This window comes from Astyanax mexicanus, chromosome 13 (genome assembly GCF_023375975.1).
Source record: "Astyanax mexicanus isolate ESR-SI-001 chromosome 13, AstMex3_surface, whole genome shotgun sequence".
Lineage (NCBI taxonomy): Eukaryota > Metazoa > Chordata > Actinopteri > Characiformes > Acestrorhamphidae > Astyanax > Astyanax mexicanus.
The window spans coordinates 22,179,121-22,182,416 of NC_064420.1; the positions used below are offsets into that span (position 1 = coordinate 22,179,121).

The 3,296-nt window shown below is 42.8% G+C and overlaps 1 pseudogene; it reads left to right on the forward strand.

The window, feature by feature from the left end:
• Positions 1 to 237: 237 nt before the first annotated feature.
• Positions 238 to 1,686, forward strand: LOC125780589 (piggyBac transposable element-derived protein 4-like; annotated as a pseudogene).
• The last annotated feature ends 1,610 nt before the right edge of the window (positions 1,687 to 3,296 follow it).

Sequence of the window (3,296 nt, forward strand, 5' to 3'; positions counted from 1 at the left end):
TCATGAGGTGCTAGATCATATCTTTGGTAATGATGGTGATCTTGAGGAGAGAGAGGGAAGTGAAGCTGAGGAGGATGTGTCTGAGGAGGAGGATGATGTTCAGTATGACCCTGAACAAGACCAAACATCTGATGAGGAGGACCCAGATGTCACAGATGCTCAAGGAAAGGTCTTCAAGTTAAAAAAGGTGACATTTCATGGTTATCAAGCCCTCCTCAAACCCAAGCCAGGGCACTGATGGAAAACATCCTCAGAATGACTCCAGGGCCTACTAGATACGCTGTGTCACACGCCCAAGACATCAAGTCAAAGTTTGAACTGTTCTTTCCACGACCTATTCAGAGTATCCTACTTGAGATGACCAACATGGAAGGGAGAAGAGTGTTTGGTGATAGCTGGACGGAGATGGACAAAACACAGCTAGATGCGCACATGGGACTGTTGCTTCTTGCGGGGGTGTACAGATCCTGTAATGAAGCTACGGCCAGCTTATGGGATAGTGAGTCAGGACGCCCTATTTTTCGTGCCACAATGTCCCTTCAAGCCTTTCATGTGTTATCAAGAGTGCTACGTTTTGACAACAGGGAGACCAGAGTTGCTCGTCGTGAGAATGACAAGCTTGCTCCCATAAGGGAGGTTTGGGACAAATGGGTGGAAAATTTACCCTTTGTGTACAATCCTGGGCCAGAGGTGACAGTGGATGAACGGCTACTCCCTTTCAGAGGCCGCTGTCCCTTCAGGCAGTACATGCCAAGCAAGCCTGGAAAATATGGGATCAAAATATGGGCAGCATGTGATGCAAAAACTGCCTATGCATGGAATATGCAAATATATACCGGAAAATCTGCCACCGGAGTGCCAGAGAAGAACCAGGGCAAGCGGGTCGTCCTGGACATGACCAAGGGTCTTCGGGGGCACAACATAACTTGTGATAATTTTTTTACCTCCTATGACCTTGCGCAAGAGCTTCTAAAGAGGAAGCTGACAATGGTGGGAACAGTCAGGAAGAACAAACCTGAGCTTCCCTTAGCTCTTCTTGGAACGAAAGACAGGGCTCCTCTCTCATCCAAGTTTGCATTCTCAGAAAGAACCACAGTTGTCTCCTACTGTCCCAAAAAGAACAAAAATGTCATTCTGATGTCAACTCTCCACAGGGATGCTGGTGTGAGCAGTAGGGAGGACAAGAAGCCAGACATGATCCTGGATTACAACAAGAACAAAGGTGGTGTTGACAACCTGGACAAGGTCACCGGCACATACACATGCAAGCGGGGGACAAAAAGGTGGCCAATGGTTGTGTTCTACAACATGCTGGACGTTTCGGCATACAACGCATATGTAGTGTGGACTGAAATAGATCCAGGATGGAATGGAGAAAAACCTTTCAAGAGGAGGCTTTTTCTGGAGGAGTTGGGCAAGTCTCTGGTTTCTCCCTACATCGAAAGACGAAAGAGGCTGCCCTGAACCGAAGCGTCTGTTCGTTTGGTGAAAGGGCTTCAGCCAACACTCACATCATCATCCTGTGATACAAACCAGGGAGGAGATTCCAGGAGCAGCAAGAGGAAGAGGTGCCAGTCCTGCCCCGCCAACAAGGACAGGAAGTCCAACACCACTTGCCACACATGCAAGAAATTCATTTGCGCGGAGCACACAGTAACCATCAAATACTGTGATTCATGCATTTGAACACACACACGCACACAAACACACACACACACACACAGTTAAAGTTTCTGATGCTAAGTTTCATAGTTCATAAGTTCATTCAGAGTGACTCACCTGCACTAACATCATATTATTTTTCAATGTTCAGTTTATGGTTAATGCAGGCGCACACACACACACACACACACACTGTTGTTGGTCATTGTTCATTTGTTAAAGTTAAATTGCTTGGTTAATTGGTATGGTTAAATAAAAGTTGGTTTTATGGAAAGAAATTTGAACACTTGTTGTCTTTATCCTACTATTTATCTATGCGGGTCAGTTTTGACCCGAAACACCAAAGATGTCACTATTGTTAATAATTTTAAATAATTTTTTTTTTCTTTGGTAATTGTACTCTAATATAGGTCTATAACACATTTACAGTTTCTAATTACTCAGTCTATAAGTATGACAAATATTTTTTGTGAATTTAAATAGTTTTTGCATTCAAAAACGAGTGGTACTTTTTAAAACACTGTGTCTGTGCAGCCAACTAAAGAAATTTCCCACACTGGTTCCATTTATATGAATGTATACTAAGCCAACAATGAGTTGGAAAAACAATATTGGAAGAAAACTGGTGATTTTAAGCATTTTCAAGCATTTTCAAATCACAGGTCAAAATTGACCCGCAAACACCACAGGTGTAAACAGCTTTCTAACACAATATAAGGGTTAAGCATTTAAATGATTCTTTAAATTGTCTATAAAACCACTTCCTTCATTTAAAAAACATAACTCTTTCTTAAGAGAGCCGACTAAGATTAGAAGTTGAAAATTTTGTGTCTGATCTCTACAACAAAACTGTTTAACAGACCTTCAGTGGATGCAGATCAGAAATGCTCTGTTTTTACTCCAAGCTGGTGCACAAATGTATTCACTTCATCCTTATTCATAGGGCTTAAAGATCTTTGGTTGAAACAGTTTGTGATGAAACGGTCTGCAGGCTCTTCTATCTGAAGCAAAGGAGATACTGCAGAACTGGTTTCGCTTATAGTGTAACGCACGCCTTGTTGAGAGCAGGCTCTGTTAAAGCGTTGCAGGAGTCATATCTGATGCCTTGAGCATTCTTCTCTCGCTCTCCCAGCTGCCTCTCCATTTTGACTGATGGCTCTCTCCTGCAGCTTCATATCTCACAGCGCAGGATCCATCTTTTCTTTACTGACAGCTTGAAGAAAAAGATGACGGCACGACACGCCTGGATCTTCACAATCCACTTTAGCTCAAACATCTAACTTTATTGATCATTGTACTGCATGAGGGATCATATGCCAGGTCCTGACAGATTCTGCTAGATGACGTTAGTCAGTGGTTTATCACCAGTTTAGTTTTTTAGAGGGGTGGTTCTAGAATCAGCACCTGAGCATCCAAATGAGACATAATGTTTGTACAAAAAAGAGATAGAGAATGAAATAATCTCCAATGACCAGTGGTTCTCTCTTAAAAATGGCTACTTTGTGCTTCACTGGCAGAAACCCTTATCCACCCTCTAACCCAACATCAGGTGGGAGAATAATATCACCACTCATACTACACCACACATACTGTAACTCCACACCCAACAAAACAACTCCCACACCAAATAACCC